Source organism: Ambystoma mexicanum, chromosome 5q (assembly GCF_040938575.1).
Source record: "Ambystoma mexicanum isolate Mex_15411 chromosome 5q, UKY_AmexF1_1, whole genome shotgun sequence".
NCBI lineage: Eukaryota > Metazoa > Chordata > Amphibia > Caudata > Ambystomatidae > Ambystoma > Ambystoma mexicanum.
This window is the reverse complement of record NC_090933.1, coordinates 386,006,347-386,024,643: the sequence shown is the minus strand read 5'-3', so window position 1 is coordinate 386,024,643 and position 18,297 is coordinate 386,006,347.

Below are 18,297 nucleotides of genomic sequence, written 5' to 3'. Positions count from 1 at the left end.
TTGGGAGCAGAGAGACAAGCTTATCTATGGGGGTTACCAAGGCAAGAGTGCACAAAACAAAGCCACAACGGTTAATGGGAATGCAGGTATTGGTGTGGGATTAGTTGTGGGCTGGTCACTCTGGGCCTTGAATACTCATTTTCACTGAAAAAAAAAGAAATAACAAGAATGACACACCTATTGCGGGATTAGAACTCAGGTCGCCTGCATTGCAAGACCATGCACTTATCACTTGCGCCACTGGCCTCTCAGCTTGTGAGGGTAGGTTTCTGGCTTGTATATCTTTCTCCTGCATGCCCATGGGAGCATACCCGTTTGCATTGTCAAACATGATCAATGAAGCCAACGAAGATATGACATCTGGCCCCCTGCTCCACTGTATACCAACTAACTGCAGTGGTGTAGTGGTTAAGTGCTTGCAGGGCAGCCTTGAAGACCTGGGTTCAAATCCTGCCATCGGGCCCATATCTGTAAAGGAATCGTTGGTTAAATTCCTTGTACTGTTACAAGTACCACCAGGACTTCAAAAAGGTTCTGTGGTAATGAGTAATGAAGAGTTCCCTGTAGAGGGAAAAAGGGGAAGGAGTAAAGTAGGGCAGGATTAAGGGGGCATGGGTAGAGAAGGAAAGGTGCTACAGGGTCCCCTTGGGAGAGGAGGTAGGGCAAGATAAAGGGTGGTCTGTGGTATGGTAGGTAGGGGTAGGGGAGTGGGTAGTGCAGGTAACGGGGAGGCAGATGAGGTAGAGCAGCGTAAGGGGAGGTAGTGCAAGATAAAAAGTCCCCCTGAGGGAGGGTGTCATAGAATTGTGGAGGGCCTTGGGTTGTGGAGGGTGGGATACAGAAAGGAGAGGAGGGAAAGGGGACTGTGAGGAGTGAAAAGGGGGGGAGCTATTGAGCAGGTGGAATGCAGCCCATAAGGGGAAACTTTTATTTTTAAGTCATGTTTAGAGAGAGTGCAGTGATCGACTGGACTACGGGCTACGTACTGCCTTTGCAGCATTGTATGCTGTGTGGATGATATGATAAGTCATTTATAACGTACCTTTAAACAAGTGTTTCCAGGACGCAAAGTAGTGCATTGCACCTGGACTGAATGCTTTAGCAAACACAGAGCATGCAATGCTGTGAGATACAGGGCCTTTGCACTGGGTATCCATCACATCAAAAAGCCCTCAACTTCTCTCTTGCCTGAAACTATCTGCCTCTCTATCCCATAATGTAAAAGGAGGCATGGAATGCCCAACATAGCCCTCTCCCTCAACTCTAGCTAGCGCAGCCAGGTACTGCTACCATCCCTGCATTTTGCAAGCACCACTGGCAAGTGACATTCACACCACTCAATCCACTCTAATGCTCCCACTCTTGCCCTATCTTCCTCTCCAAGTGCTTTCGGGATTATGAGGGTTCTCATTCACTGTTTGCAGTCCAGCTAACTTGACTACTTTCTGCTCCTCACTCCAGGTTCAACGATGAAAATAGTTTTCAAAGAAAGTCACAACACCTGTAATATAAGGGCAAGCAGCAGTTGCAGCAAGCAGGCAGGCAGGCAGGCAGGCAAATAACCGCACTGCCTAGGCCGGGTGATGGCACTTAACAGCCAAAAAATGTCTATTGACCTATGTGTTTCTAGTTTACACACAAGCTCAATTCCACAGGGTCCAGCTTGCAGGGTGACATGCAAACTGGCACTTAGCATCTTGTCCTTGCAATCTTTGCACACAGCTTCCAAGGCCTTTCCCACCTCAACAACCCAATCACCTCTGCACCCACTCTTACTCGTCTCACAGCAACTCCCATAAGTTAGGAATACATCTTTTGTTGTTAGATTTCCTTCATGGGGCTTAGCAAGGCCTTTGCACCTTTTCAAAGGGCCATAGAAGAAAGGAAAAAAGGAGAAGCATAATAGAGTAGGTAGTAGGTGGAAGACGAGGGGTGAGGTTGAAATAAAAATGGGAGGGTTGGCAGTCAAGGAAACACGGTCTGGCAGAGAGTACGAAGTTACGGAACAAGATGAGCGAGGGATGAGGAAAGATGTCTCAGGCATGCAGTTCTCTGAGCCCTCTCCACTGTGCCTGAAGAAAGAGCCTTCCTATTGCTATCTCTCTCCCGAATGGATACATTTGCCTGCAGATCCCAGAACTAATTTCACTTGGACAGAGGGCAAACAGAGGACACTGAGAGGTGCACACCCCTTCATTTCACTAGGCTCCTGGGGCTTCTGGGAGGAAAATAAGGCATCAGTATTCCAGCAAGATCATTGTCACCATGGTCACCATCACTAGGGGATTATGGCGCAGGCTGTGACACTCTACGGGACCTGGGTGGCAAGGCCTACACTGACAAGCACTGATCCTAACCCTAAGCTGCATGGGTGACTGCACCATAGAGGCTCATCGGACATAGGGCTGTGCCTGTAAGGGCTGTGGTCGCGTTTGGGAGCGTTAGGGACGCGTGGAGGACGCAGGGCGCAGACCTCTCCCCGTTGCACTCCAGGATTAGGCCCTGCTGGTCAGTGGCAGAGCCAGCCTCTCCAAAATGGATAAAGTTGAAGGCAGAAAGCAGCCCTGTGCCATGACTTTCACCCCCAGGGCAATGAGTGGGAAAGGCTCACTACATCAAGAGCCTGTCAAATCTTTCACCCTTCAGAGCAGAGTGTTTACATTTGAAAAATTATTACCAGGCAGCAATAAATAAACAGACAGCCGCAGAGGACAGAAGCGTGCCCAATGCATATGAATGCACCCAAACCCCCCCATGACGAAGCCAAAGACTTAATGACCTGCTTAGCTTTTAGTGGCTCATACCTCCCAATGATTAGCCTCTCTCCGTGAAACTAAACATCCTCTGAACTGGGGTGGAAGCTAGGTCTAATGTGCCAAAGGAAGGCATCATGAAAATTATGATTCTTGATCTCAGAGGAAGGAGGGCCAATAGGCCAAAGGGTTAATGCACCTACTGCCCCATCCTATGTGTAGCCTGCAGGTGACACCTTCAGTTGCAGGTGAGATGCTGATACAGGTTTGCTTGCTATGCAGGGGTCTGTGGTCACCTGACAGCACCTCGAGAAGGTGTCCTGTTTGAGGCCCAGCGCAATTATCTTACTGACCATGAGCCGTAGGTTTCACTTTTCCCCCTCATTTTTTCCAGTCAGTTGGGAGCAGAGAGACAAGCTTATCTATGGGGGTTACCAAGGCAAGAGTGCACAAAACAAAGCCACAACGGTTAATGGGAATGCAGGTATTGGTGTGGGATTAGTTGTGGGCTGGTCACTCTGGGCCTTGAATACTCATTTTCACTGAAAAAAAAAGAAATAACAAGAATGACACACAATTTGTGGGATTAGAACTCAGGTCCCTGCATTGCAAGACCATGCACTTATCACTTGCGCCACTGGCCTCTCAGCTTATGAGGGCAGGTTTCTGGCATGTATATCTTTCTCCTGCATGCCCATGGGAGCATACCCGTTTGCATTGTCAAACATGATCAATGAAGCCAACGAAGATATGACATCTGGCCCCCTGCTCCACTGTATACCAACTAACTGCAGTGGCGTAGTGGTTAAGTGCTTGAAGACCTGGGTTCAAATCCTGCCATCGGGCCCATATCTGTAAAGGAATCGTTGGTTAAATTCCTTGTACTGTTACAAGTACCCCCAGGACTTCTAAAAGGTTCAGTGGTAATGAGTAATGAAAAGAGTTCCCTGTAGAGGGAAAAAGGGGAAGGAGTAAAGTAGGGCAGGATTAAGGGGGCATGGGTAGAGAGGGAAAGGTGCTACAGGGTGCCCTTGGGAGAGGAGGTAGGGCAAGATAAAGGGTGGTCTGTGGTATGGTAGGTAGGGGTAGGGGAGTGGGTAGTGCAGGTAACGGGGAGGCAGATGAGGTAGAGCAGCGTAAGGGGAGGTAGTGCAAGATAAAAAGTCCCCCTGAGGGAGGGTGTCATAGAATTGTGGATGGCCTTGGGTTGTGGAGGGTGGGATACAGAAAGGAGAGGAGGGAAAGGGGACTGTGAGGAGTGAAAAGGGGGGCCCTGTGGAGGTATTGAGCAGGTGGAATGCAGCCCATAAGGGGAAACTTTTATTTTTAAGTCATGTTTAGAGAGAGTGCAGTGATCGACTGGACTACGGGCTACGTACTGCCTTTGCAGCATTGCATGCTGTGTGGATGATATGATAAGTCATTTATAACGTACCTTTAAACAAGTGTTTCCAGGATGCAAAGTAGTGCATTGCACCTGGACTGAATGCTTTAGCAAACACAGAGCATGCAATGCTGTGAGATACAGGGCCTTTGCACTGGGTATCCATCAAATCAAAAAGCCCTCAACTTCTCTCTTGCCTGAAACTATCTGCCTCTCTATCCCATAATGTAAAAGGAGGCATGGAATGCCCAACATAGCCCTCTCCCTCAACTCTAGCTAGCGCAGCCAGGTACTGCTACCATCCCTGCATTTTGCAAGCACCACTGGCAAGTGACATTCACACCACTCAATCCACTCTAATGCTCCCACTCTTGCCCTATCTTCCTCTCCAAGTGCTTTCGGGATTATGAGGGTTCTCATTCACTGTTTGCAGTCCAGCTAACTTGACTACTTTCTGCTCCTCACTCCAGGTTCAACGATGAAAATAGTTTTCAAAGAAAGTCACAACACCTGTAATATAAGGGCAAGCAGCAGTTGCAGCAAGCAGGCAGGCAGGCAAATAACCGCACTGCCTAGGCCGGGTGATGGCACTTAACAGCCAAAAAATGTCTATTGACCTATGTGTTTCTAGTTTACACACAAGCTCAATTCTACAGGGTCCAGCTTGCAGGGTGACATGCAAACTGGCACTTAGCATCTTGTCCTTGCAATCTTTGCACACAGCTTCCAAGGCCTTTCCCACCTCAACAACCCAATCACCTCTGCACCCACTCTTACTCGTCTCACAGCAACTCCCATAAGTTAGGAATACATCTTTTGTTGTTAGATTTCCTTCATGGGGCTTAGCAAGGCCTTTGCACCTTTTCAAAGGGCCATAGAAGAAAGGAAAAAAGGAGAAGCATAATAGAGTAGGTAGTAGGTGGAAGACGAGGGGTGAGGTTGAAATAAAAATGGGAGGGTTGGCAGTAAAGGAAACACGGTCTGGCAGAGAGTACGAAGTTACGGAACAAGATGAGCGAGGGATGAGGAAAGATGTCTCAGGCATGCAGTTCTCTGAGCCCTCTCCACTGTGCCTGAAGAAAGAGCCTTCCTATTGCTATCTCTCTCCCGAATGGATACATTTGCCTGCAGATCCCAGAACTAATTTCACTTGGACAGAGGGCAAACAGAGGACACTGAGAGGTGCACACCCCTTCATTTCACTAGGCTCCTGGGGCTTCTGGGAGGAAAATAAGGCATCAGTATTCCAGCAAGATCATTGTCACCATGGTCACCATCACTAGGGGATTATGGCGCAGGCTGTGACACTCTACGGGACCTGGGTGGCAAGGCCTACACTGACAAGCACTGATCCTAACCCTAAGCTGCATGGGTGACTGCACCATAGAGGCTCATCGGACATAGGGCTGTGCCTGTAAGGGCTGTGGTCGCGTTTGGGAGCGTTAGGGACGCGTGGAGGACGCAGGGCGCAGACCTCTCCCCGTTGCACTCCAGGATTAGGCCCTGCTGGTCAGTGGCAGAGCCAGCCTCTCCAAAATGGATAAAGTTGAAGGCAGAAAGCAGCCCTGTGCCATGACTTTCACCCCCAGGGCAATGAGTGGGAAAGGCTCACTACATCAAGAGCCAGTCAAATCTTTCACCTTTCAGAGCAGAGTGTTTACATTTGAAAAATTATTACCAGGCAGCAATAAATAAACAGACAGCCGCAGAGGACAGAAGCGTGCCCAATGCATATGAATGCACCCAAACCCCCCCATGACGAAGCCAAAGACTTAATGACCTGCTTAGCTTTTAGTGGCTCATACCTCCCAATGATTAGCCTCTCTCCGTGAAACTAAACATCCTCTGAACTGGGGTGGAAGCTAGGTCTAATGTGCCAAATGAAGGCATCATGAAAATTATGATTCTTGATCTCAGAGGAAGGAGGGCCAATAGGCCAAAGGGTTAATGCACCTACTGCCCCATCCTATGTGTAGCCTGCAGGTGACACCTTCAGTTGCAGGTGAGATGCTGATACAGGTTTGCTTGCTATGCAGGGGCCTGTGGTCACCTGACAGCACCTCGAGAAGGTGTCCTGTTTGAGGCCCAGCGCAATTATCTTACTGACCATGAGCCGTAGGTTTCACTTTTCCCCCTCATTTTTTCCAGTCAGTTGGGAGCAGAGAGACAAGCTTATCTATGGGGGTTACCAAGGCAAGAGTGCACAAAACAAAGCCACAACGGTTAATGGGAATGCAGGTATTGGTGTGGGATTAGTTGTGGGCTGGTCACTCTGGGCCTTGAATACTCATTTTCACTGAAAAAAAAAGAAATAACAAGAATGAGACACCTATTGTGGGATTAGAACTCAGGTCGCCTGCATTGCAAGACCATGCACTTATCACTTGCGCCACTGGCCTCTCAGCTTGTGAGGGCAGGTTTCTGGCATGTATATCTTTCTCCTGCATGCCCATGGGAGCATACCCGTTTGCATTGTGAAACATGATCAATGAAGCCAACGAAGATATGACATCTGGCCCCCTGCTCCACTGTATACCAACTAACTGCAGTGGCGTAGTGGTTAAGTGCTTGCAGTGCAGCCTTGAAGACCTGGGTTCAAATCCTGCCATCGGGCCCATATCTGTAAAGGAATCGTTGGTTAAATTCCTTGTACTGTTACAAGTACCCCCAGGACTTCTAAAAGGTTCTGTGGTAATGAGTAATGAAAAGAGTTCCCTGTAGAGGGAAAAAGGGGAAGGAGTAAAGTAGGGCAGGATTAAGGGGGCATGGGTAGAGAAGGAAAGGTGCTACAGGGTCCCCTTGGGAGAGGAGGTAGGGCAAGATAAAGGGTGGTCTGTGGTATGGTAGGTAGGGGTAGGGGAGTGGGTAGTGCAGGTAACGGGGAGGCAGATGAGGTAGAGCAGCGTAAGGGGAGGTAGTGCAAGATAAAAAGTCCCCCTGAGGGAGGGTGTCATAGAATTGTGGATGGCCTTGGGTTGTGGAGGGTGGGATACAGAAAGGAGAGGAGGGAAAGGGGACTGTGAGGAGTGAAAAGGGGGGCCCTGTGGAGGTATTGAGCAGGTGGAATGCAGCCCATAAGGGGAAACTTTTATTTTTAAGTCATGTTTAGAGAGAGTGCAGTGATCGACTGGACTACGGGCTACGTACTGCCTTTGCAGCATTGCATGCTGTGTGGATGATATGATAAGTCATTTATAACGTACCTTTAAACAAGTGTTTCCAGGATGCAAAGTAGTGCATTGCACCTGGACTGAATGCTTTAGCAAACACAGAGCATGCAATGCTGTGAGATACAGGGCCTTTGCACTGGGTATCCATCAAATCAAAAAGCCCTCAACTTCTCTCTTGCCTGAAACTATCTGCCTCTCTATCCCATAATGTAAAAGGAGGCATGGAATGCCCAACATAGCCCTCTCCCTCAACTCTAGCTAGCGCAGCCAGGTACTGCTACCATCCCTGCATTTTGCAAGCACCACTGGCAAGTGACATTCACACCACTCAATCCACTCTAATGCTCCCACTCTTGCCCTATCTTCCTCTCCAAGTGCTTTCGGGATTATGAGGGTTCTCATTCACTGTTTGCAGTCCAGCTAACTTGACTACTTTCTGCTCCTCACTCCAGGTTCAACGATGAAAATAGTTTTCAAAGAAAGTCACAACACCTGTAATATAAGGGCAAGCAGCAGTTGCAGCAAGCAGGCAGGCAGGCAAATAACCGCACTGCCTAGGCCGGGTGATGGCACTTAACAGCCAAAAAATGTCTATTGACCTATGTGTTTCTAGTTTACACACAAGCTCAATTCTACAGGGTCCAGCTTGCAGGGTGACATGCAAACTGGCACTTAGCATCTTGTCCTTGCAATCTTTGCACACAGCTTCCAAGGCCTTTCCCACCTCAACAACCCAATCACCTCTGCACCCACTCTTACTCGTCTCACAGCAACTCCCATAAGTTAGGAATACATCTTTTGTTGTTAGATTTCCTTCATGGGGCTTAGCAAGGCCTTTGCACCTTTTCAAAGGGCCATAGAAGAAAGGAAAAAAGGAGAAGCATAATAGAGTAGGTAGTAGGTGGAAGACGAGGGGTGAGGTTGAAATAAAAATGGGAGGGTTGGCAGTAAAGGAAACACGGTCTGGCAGAGAGTACGAAGTTACGGAACAAGATGAGCGAGGGATGAGGAAAGATGTCTCAGGCATGCAGTTCTCTGAGCCCTCTCCACTGTGCCTGAAGAAAGAGCCTTCCTATTGCTATCTCTCTCCCGAATGGATACATTTGCCTGCAGATCCCAGAACTAATTTCACTTGGACAGAGGGCAAACAGAGGACACTGAGAGGTGCACACCCCTTCATTTCACTAGGCTCCTGGGGCTTCTGGGAGGAAAATAAGGCATCAGTATTCCAGCAAGATCATTGTCACCATGGTCACCATCACTAGGGGATTATGGCGCAGGCTGTGACACTCTACGGGACCTGGGTGGCAAGGCCTACACTGACAAGCACTGATCCTAACCCTAAGCTGCATGGGTGACTGCACCATAGAGGCTCATCGGACATAGGGCTGTGCCTGTAAGGGCTGTGGTCGCGTTTGGGAGCGTTAGGGACGCGTGGAGGACGCAGGGCGCAGACCTCTCCCCGTTGCACTCCAGGATTAGGCCCTGCTGGTCAGTGGCAGAGCCAGCCTCTCCAAAATGGATAAAGTTGAAGGCAGAAAGCAGCCCTGTGCCATGACTTTCACCCCCAGGGCAATGAGTGGGAAAGGCTCACTACATCAAGAGCCAGTCAAATCTTTCACCTTTCAGAGCAGAGTGTTTACATTTGAAAAATTATTACCAGGCAGCAATAAATAAACAGACAGCCGCAGAGGACAGAAGCGTGCCCAATGCATATGAATGCACCCAAACCCCCCCATGACGAAGCCAAAGACTTAATGACCTGCTTAGCTTTTAGTGGCTCATACCTCCCAATGATTAGCCTCTCTCCGTGAAACTAAACATCCTCTGAACTGGGATGGAAGCTAGGTCTAATGTGCCAAATGAAGGCATCATGAAAATTATGATTCTTGATCTCAGAGGAAGGAGGGCCAATAGGCCAAAGGGTTAATGCACCTACTGCCCCATCCTATGTGTAGCCTGCAGGTGACACCTTCAGTTGCAGGTGAGATGCTGATACAGGTTTGCTTGCTATGCAGGGGCCTCTGGTCACCTGACAGCACCTCGAGAAGGTGTCCTGTTTGAGGCCCAGCGCAATTATCTTACTGACCATGAGCCGTAGGTTTCACTTTTCCCCCTCATTTTTTCCAGTCAGTTGGGAGCAGAGAGACAAGCTTATCTATGGGGGTTACCAAGGCAAGAGTGCACAAAACAAAGCCACAACGGTTAATGGGAATGCAGGTATTGGTGTGGGATTAGTTGTGGGCTGGTCACTCTGGGCCTTGAATACTCATTTTCACTGAAAAAAAAAGAAATAACAAGAATGAGACACCTATTGTGGGATTAGAACTCAGGTCGCCTGCATTGCAAGACCATGCACTTATCACTTGCGCCACTGGCCTCTCAGCTTGTGAGGGCAGGTTTCTGGCATGTATATCTTTCTCCTGCATGCCCATGGGAGCATACCCGTTTGCATTGTGAAACATGATCAATGAAGCCAACGAAGATATGACATCTGGCCCCCTGCTCCACTGTATACCAACTAACTGCAGTGGCGTAGTGGTTAAGTGCTTGCAGTGCAGCCTTGAAGACCTGGGTTCAAATCCTGCCATCGGGCCCATATCTGTAAAGGAATCGTTGGTTAAATTCCTTGTACTGTTACAAGTACCCCCAGGACTTCTAAAAGGTTCAGTGGTAATGAGTAATGAAAAGAGTTCCCTGTAGAGGGAAAAAGGGGAAGGAGTAAAGTAGGGCAGGATTAAGGGGGCATGGGTAGAGAGGGAAAGGTGCTACAGGGTCCCCTTGGGAGAGGAGGTAGGGCAAGATAAAGGGTGGTCTGTGGTATGGTAGGTAGGGGTAGGGGAGTGGGTAGTGCAGGTAACGGGGAGGCAGATGAGGTAGAGCAGCGTAAGGGGAGGTAGTGCAAGATAAAAAAGTCCCCCTGAGGGAGGGTGTCATAGAATTGTGGAGGGCCTTGGGTTGTGGAGGGTGGGATACAGAAAGGAGAGGAGGGAAAGGGGACTGTGAGGAGTGAAAAGGGGGGGTGGTATTGAGCAGGTGGAATGCAGCCCATAAGGGGAAACTTTTATTTTTAAGTCATGTTTAGAGAGAGTGCAGTGATCGACTGGACTACGGGCTACGTACTGCCTTTGCAGCATTGTATGCTGTGTGGATGATATGATAAGTCATTTATAACGTACCTTTAAACAAGTGTTTCCAGGACGCAAAGTAGTGCATTGCACCTGGACTGAATGCTTTAGCAAACACAGAGCATGCAATGCTGTGAGATACAGGGCCTTTGCACTGGGTATCCATCAAATCAAAAAGCCCTCAACTTCTCTCTTGCCTGAAACTATCTGCCTCTCTATCCCATAATGTAAAAGGAGGCATGGAATGCCCAACATAGCCCTCTCCCTCAACTCTAGTTAGCGCAGCCAGGTACTGCTACCATCCCTGCATTTTGCAAGCACCACTGGCAAGTGACATTCACACCACTCAATCCACTCTAATGCTCCCACTCTTGCCCTATCTTCCTCTCCAAGTGCTTTCGGGATTATGAGGGTTCTCATTCACTGTTTGCAGTCCAGCTAACTTGACTACTTTCTGCTCCTCACTCCAGGTTCAACGATGAAAATAGTTTTCAAAGAAAGTCACAACACCTGTAATATAAGGGCAAGCAGCAGTTGCAGCAAGCAGGCAGGCAGGCAAATAACCGCACTGCCTAGGCCGGGTGATGGCACTTAACAGCCAAAAAATGTCTATTGACCTATGTGTTTCTAGTTTACACACAAGCTCAATTCTACAGGGTCCAGCTTGCAGGGTGACATGCAAACTGGCACTTAGCATCTTGTCCTTGCAATCTTTGCACACAGCTTCCAAGGCCTTTCCCACCTCAACAACCCAATCACCTCTGCACCCACTCTTACTCGTCTCACAGCAACTCCCATAAGTTAGGAATACATCTTTTGTTGTTAGATTTCCTTCATGGGGCTTAGCAAGGCCTTTGCACCTTTTCAAAGGGCCATAGAAGAAAGGAAAAAAGGAGAAGCATAATAGAGTAGGTAGTAGGTGGAAGACGAGGGGTGAGGTTGAAATAAAAATGGGAGGGTTGGCAGTAAAGGAAACACGGTCTGGCAGAGAGTACGAAGTTACGGAACAAGATGAGCGAGGGATGAGGAAAGATGTCTCAGGCATGCAGTTCTCTGAGCCCTCTCCACTGTGCCTGAAGAAAGAGCCTTCCTATTGCTATCTCTCTCCCGAATGGATACATTTGCCTGCAGATCCCAGAACTAATTTCACTTGGACAGAGGGCAAACAGAGGACACTGAGAGGTGCACACCCCTTCATTTCACTAGGCTCCTGGGGCTTCTGGGAGGAAAATAAGGCATCAGTATTCCAGCAAGATCATTGTCACCATGGTCACCATCACTAGGGGATTATGGCGCAGGCTGTGACACTCTACGGGACCTGGGTGGCAAGGCCTACACTGACAAGCACTGATCCTAACCCCAAGCTGCATGGGTGACTGCACCATAGAGGCTCATCGGACATAGGGCTGTGCCTGTAAGGGCTGTGGTCGCGTTTGGGAGCGTTAGGGACGCGTGGAGGACGCAGGGCGCAGACCTCTCCCCGTTGCACTCCAGGATTAGGCCCTGCTGGTCAGTGGCAGAGCCAGCCTCTCCAAAATGGATAAAGTTGAAGGCAGAAAGCAGCCCTGTGCCATGACTTTCACCCCCAGGGCAATGAGTGGGAAAGGCTCACTACATCAAGAGCCTGTCAAATCTTTCACCTTTCAGAGCAGAGTGTTTACATTTGAAAAATTATTACCAGGCAGCAATAAATAAACAGACAGCCGCAGAGGACAGAAGCGTGCCCAATGCATATGAATGCACCCAAACCCCCCCATGACGAAGCCAAAGACTTAATGACCTGCTTAGCTTTTAGTGGCTCATACCTCCCAATGATTAGCCTCTCTCCGTGAAACTAAACATCCTCTGAACTGGGGTGGAAGCTAGGTCTAATGTGCCAAAGGAAGGCATCATGAAAATTATGATTCTTGATCTCAGAGGAAGGAGGGCCAATAGGCCAAAGGGTTAATGCACCTACTGCCCCATCCTATGTGTAGCCTGCAGGTGACACCTTCAGTTGCAGGTGAGATGCTGATACAGGTTTGCTTGCTATGCAGGGGCCTGTGGTCACCTGACAGCATCTCGAGAAGGTGTCCTGTTTGAGGCCCAGCGCAATTATCTTACTGACCATGAGCCGTAGGTTTCACTTTTCCCCCTCATTTTTTCCAGTCAGTTGGGAGCAGAGAGACAAGCTTATCTATGGGGGTTACCAAGGCAAAAGTGCACAAAACAAAGCCACAACGGTTAATGGGAATGCAGGTATTGGTGTGGGATTAGTTGTGGGCTGGTCACTCTGGGCCTTGAATACTCCTTTTCACTGAAAAAAAAAGTAATAACAAGAATGACACACCTATTGTGGGATTAGAACTCAGGTCGCCTGCATTGCAAGACCATGCACTTATCACTTGCGCCACTGGCCTCTCAGCTTGTGAGGGCAGGTTTCTGGCATGTATATCTTTCTCCTGCATGCCCATGGGAGCATACCCGTTTGCATTGTCAAACATGATCAATGAAGCCAACGAAGATATGATATCTGGCCCCCTGCTCCACTGTATACCAACTAACTGCAGTGGCGTAGTGGTTAAGTGCTTGCAGGGCAGCCTTGAAGACCTGGGTTCAAATCCTGCCATCGGGCCCATATCTGTAAAGGAATCGTTGGTTAAATTCCTTGTACTGTTACAAGTACCCCCAGGACTTCTAAAAGGTTCTGTGGTAATGAGTAATGAAAAGAGTTCCCTGTAGAGGGAAAAAGGGGAAGGAGTAAAGTAGGGCAGGATTAAGGGGGCATGGGTAGAGAGGGAAAGGTGCTACAGGGTCCCCTTGGGAGAGGAGGTAGGGCAAGATAAAGGGTGGTCTGTGGTATGGTAGGTAGGGGTAGGGGAGTGGATAGTGCAGGTAACGGGGAGGCAGATGAGGTAGAGCAGCGTAAGGGGAGGTAGTGCAAGATAAAAAGTCCCCCTGAGGGAGGGTGTCATAGAATTGTGGAGGGCCTTGGGTTGTGGAGGGTGGGATACAGAAAGGAGAGGAGGGAAAGGGGACTGTGAGGAGTGAAAAGGGGGGGAGGTATTGAGCAGGTGGAATGCAGCCCATAAGGGGAAACTTTTATTTTTAAGTCATGTTTAGAGAGAGTGCAGTGATCGACTGGACTACGGGCTACGTACTGCCTTTGCAGCATTGTATGCTGTGTGGATGATATGATAAGTCATTTATAACGTACCTTTAAACAAGTGTTTCCAGGACGCAAAGTAGTGCATTGCACCTGGACTGAATGTTTTAGCAAACACAGAGCATGCAATGCTGTGAGATACAGGGCCTTTGCACTGGGTATCCATCAAATCAAAAAGCCCTCAACTTCTCTCTTGCCTGAAACTATCTGCCTCTCTATCCCATAATGTAAAAGGAGGCATGGAATGCCCAACATAGCCCTCTCCCTCAACTCTAGCTAGCGCAGCCAGGTACTGCTACCATCCCTGCATTTTGCAAGCACCACTGGCAAGTGACATTCACACCACTCAATCCACTCTAATGCTCCCACTCTTGCCCTATCTTCCTCTCCAAGTGCTTTCGGGATTATGAGGGTTCTCATTCACTGTTTGCAGTCCAGCTAACTTGACTACTTTCTGCTCCTCACTCCAGGTTCAACGATGAAAATAGTTTTCAAAGAAAGTCACAACACCTGTAATATAAGGGCAAGCAGCAGTTGCAGCAAGCAGGCAGGCAGGCAAATAACCGCACTGCCTAGGCCGGGTGATGGCACTTAACAGCCAAAAAATGTCTATTGACATATGTGTTTCTAGTTTACACACAAGCTCAATTCTACAGGGTCCAGCTTGCAGGGTGACATGCAAACTGGCACTTAGCATCTTGTCCTTGCAATCTTTGCACACAGCTTCCAAGGCCTTTCCCACCTCAACAACCCAATCACCTCTGCACCCACTCTTACTCGTCTCACAGCAACTCCCATAAGTTAGGAATACATCTTTTGTTGTTAGATTTCCTTCATGGGGCTTAGCAAGGCCTTTGCACCTTTTCAAAGGGCCATAGAAGAAAGGAAAAAAGGAGAAGCATAATAGAGTAGGTAGTAGGTGGAAGACGAGGGGTGAGGTTGAAATAAAAATGGGAGGGTTGGCAGTAAAGGAAACACGGTCTGGCAGAGAGTACGAAGTTACGGAACAAGATGAGCGAGGGATGAGGAAAGATGTCTCAGGCATGCAGTTCTCTGAGCCCTCTCCACTGTGCCTGAAGAAAGAGCCTTCCTATTGCTATCTCTCTCCCGAATGGATACATTTGCCTGCAGATCCCAGAACTAATTTCACTTGGACAGAGGGCAAACAGAGGACACTGAGAGGTGCACACCCCTTCATTTCACTAGGCTCCTGGGGCTTCTGGGAGGAAAATAAGGCATCAGTATTCCAGCAAGATCATTGTCACCATGGTCACCATCACTAGGGGATTATGGCGCAGGCTGTGACACTCTACGGGACCTGGGTGGCAAGGCCTACACTGACAAGCACTGATCCTAACCCTAAGCTGCATGGGTGACTGCACCATAGAGGCTCATCGGACATAGGGCTGTGCCTGTAAGGGCTGTGGTCGCGTTTGGGAGCGTTAGGGACGCGTGGAGGACGCAGGGCGCAGACCTCTCCCCGTTGCACTCCAGGATTAGGCCCTGCTGGTCAGTGGCAGAGCCAGCCTCTCCAAAATGGATAAAGTTGAAGGCAGAAAGCAGCCCTGTGCCATGACTTTCACCCCCAGGGTAATGAGTGGGAAAGGCTCACTACATCAAGAGCCTGTCAAATCTTTCACCTTTCAGAGCAGAGTGTTTACATTTGAAAAATTATTACCAGGCAGCAATAAATAAACAGACAGCCGCAGAGGACAGAAGCGTGCCCAATGCATATGAATGCACCCAAACCCCCCCATGACGAAGCCAAAGACTTAATGCCCTGCTTAGCTTTTAGTGGCTCATACCTCCCAATGATTAGCCTCTCTCCGTGAAACTAAACATCCTCTGAACTGGGGTGGAAGCTAGGTCTAATGTGCCAAAGGAAGGCATCATGAAAATTATGATTCTTGATCTCAGAGGAAGGAGGGCCAATAGGCCAAAGGGTTAATGCACCTACTGCCCCATCCTATGTGTAGCCTGCAGGTGACACCTTCAGTTGCAGGTGAGATGCTGATACAGGTTTGCTTGCTATGCAGGGGCCTGTGGTCACCTGACAGCACCTCGAGAAGGTGTCCTGTTTGAGGCCCAGCGCAATTATCTTACTGACCATGAGCCGTAGGTTTCACTTTTCCCCCTCATTTTTTCCAATCAGTTGGGAGCAGAGAGACAAGCTTATCTATGGGGGTTACCAAGGCAAGAGTGCACAAAACAAAGCCACAACGGTTAATGGGAATGCAGGTATTGGTGTGGGATTAGTTGTGGGCTGGTCACTCTGGGCCTTGAATACTCATTTTCACTGAAAAAAAAAGAAATAACAAGAATGACACACCTATTGCGGGATTAGAACTCAGGTCGCCTGCATTGCAAGACCATGCACTTATCACTTGCGCCACTGGCCTCTCAGCTTGTGAGGGTAGGTTTCTGGCATGTATATCTTTCTCCTGCATGCCCATGGGAGCATACCCGTTTGCATTGTCAAACATGATCAATGAAGCCAACGAAGATATGACATCTGGCCCCCTGCTCCACTGTATACCAACTAACTGCAGTGGCGTAGTGGTTAAGTGCTTGCAGGGCAGCCTTGAAGACCTGGGTTCAAATCCTGCCATCGGGCCCATATCTGTAAAGGAATCGTTGGTTAAATTCCTTGTACTGTTACAAGTACCACCAGGACTTCAAAAAGGTTCTGTGGTAATGAGTAATGAAGAGTTCCCTGTAGAGGGAAAAAGGGGAAGGAGTAAAGTAGGGCAGGATTAAGGGGGCATGGGTAGAGAAGGAAAGGTGCTACAGGGTCCCCTTGGGAGAGGAGGTAGGGCAAGATAAAGGGTGGTCTGTGGTATGGTAGGTAGGGGTAGGGGAGTGGGTAGTGCAGGTAACGGGGAGGCAGATGAGGTAGAGCAGCGTAAGGGGAGGTAGTGCAAGATAAAAAAGTCCCCCTGAGGGAGGGTGTCATAGAATTGTGGAGGGCCTTGGGTTGTGGAGGGTGGGATACAGAAAGGAGAGGAGGGAAAGGGGACTGTGAGGAGTGAAAAGGGGGGGTGGTATTGAGCAGGTGGAATGCAGCCCATAAGGGGAAACTTTTATTTTTAAGTCATGTTTAGAGAGAGTGCAGTGATCGACTGGACTACGGGCTACGTACTGCCTTTGCAGCATTGTATGCTGTGTGGATGATATGATAAGTCATTTATAACGTACCTTTAAACAAGTGTTTCCAGGACGCAAAGTAGTGCATTGCACCTGGACTGAATGCTTTAGCAAACACAGAGCATGCAATGCTGTGAGATACAGGGCCTTTGCACTGGGTATCCATCAAATCAAAAAGCCCTCAACTTCTCTCTTGCCTGAAACTATCTGCCTCTCTATCCCATAATGTAAAAGGAGGCATGGAATGCCCAACATAGCCCTCTCCCTCAACTCTAGTTAGCGCAGCCAGGTACTGCTACCATCCCTGCATTTTGCAAGCACCACTGGCAAGTGACATTCACACCACTCAATCCACTCTAATGCTCCCACTCTTGCCCTATCTTCCTCTCCAAGTGCTTTCGGGATTATGAGGGTTCTCATTCACTGTTTGCAGTCCAGCTAACTTGACTACTTTCTGCTCCTCACTCCAGGTTCAACGATGAAAATAGTTTTCAAAGAAAGTCACAACACCTGTAATATAAGGGCAAGCAGCAGTTGCAGCAAGCAGGCAGGCAGGCAAATAACCGCACTGCCTAGGCCGGGTGATGGCACTTAACAGCCAAAAAATGTCTATTGACCTATGTGTTTCTAGTTTACACACAAGCTCAATTCTACAGGGTCCAGCTTGCAGGGTGACATGCAAACTGGCACTTAGCATCTTGTCCTTGCAATCTTTGCACACAGCTTCCAAGGCCTTTCCCACCTCAACAACCCAATCACCTCTGCACCCACTCTTACTCGTCTCACAGCAACTCCCATAAGTTAGGAATACATCTTTTGTTGTTAGATTTCCTTCATGGGGCTTAGCAAGGCCTTTGCACCTTTTCAAAGGGCCATAGAAGAAAGGAAAAAAGGAGAAGCATAATAGAGTAGGTAGTAGGTGGAAGACGAGGGGTGAGGTTGAAATAAAAATGGGAGGGTTGGCAGTAAAGGAAACACGGTCTGGCAGAGAGTACGAAGTTACGGAACAAGATGAGCGAGGGATGAGGAAAGATGTCTCAGGCATGCAGTTCTCTGAGCCCTCTCCACTGTGCCTGAAGAAAGAGCCTTCCTATTGCTATCTCTCTCCCGAATGGATACATTTGCCTGCAGATCCCAGAACTAATTTCACTTGGACAGAGGGCAAACAGAGGACACTGAGAGGTGCACACCCCTTCATTTCACTAGGCTCCTGGGGCTTCTGGGAGGAAAATAAGGCATCAGTATTCCAGCAAGATCATTGTCACCATGGTCACCATCACTAGGGGATTATGGCGCAGGCTGTGACACTCTACGGGACCTGGGTGGCAAGGCCTACACTGACAAGCACTGATCCTAACCCCAAGCTGCATGGGTGACTGCACCATAGAGGCTCATCGGACATAGGGCTGTGCCTGTAAGGGCTGTGGTCGCGTTTGGGAGCGTTAGGGACGCGTGGAGGACGCAGGGCGCAGACCTCTCCCCGTTGCACTCCAGGATTAGGCCCTGCTGGTCAGTGGCAGAGCCAGCCTCTCCAAAATGGATAAAGTTGAAGGCAGAAAGCAGCCCTGTGCCA